The sequence below is a fragment of the Arachis duranensis genome, chromosome 4 (assembly GCF_000817695.3).
Source record: "Arachis duranensis cultivar V14167 chromosome 4, aradu.V14167.gnm2.J7QH, whole genome shotgun sequence".
Taxonomy (NCBI): Eukaryota; Viridiplantae; Streptophyta; class Magnoliopsida; order Fabales; family Fabaceae; genus Arachis; species Arachis duranensis.
The window spans coordinates 85588186-85588511 of NC_029775.3; positions in this window are offsets into that span (position 1 = coordinate 85588186).

Genomic DNA, 326 nt, shown 5'->3' on the forward strand with positions numbered 1-326 from the left:
TGAGATTTACAAGATGACCATAGCTTGCTTCATACCAACAATCTCCGTGGGATCGACCCTTACTCGCGTAAGGTTTATTACTTGGACGACCCCGTGCACTTGCTGGTTAGTTGTGCGAAGTTGTGATAAAGAGTTGAGATTGCAATTGAGTGTACCATGTTGATGGCGCCATTGATGATCACAATTTCGTGTACCAAGTTTTTGGCGCCATTGCCGGGGAATTAAATGTCCTAACTACAGTTTCGCATTTGTGCCCTGCAATAACAGTGCCAAGTTTTGATCCGGCAACAACACCAAGTTTTTGGCGCCGTTGCCGGGGATTGTTT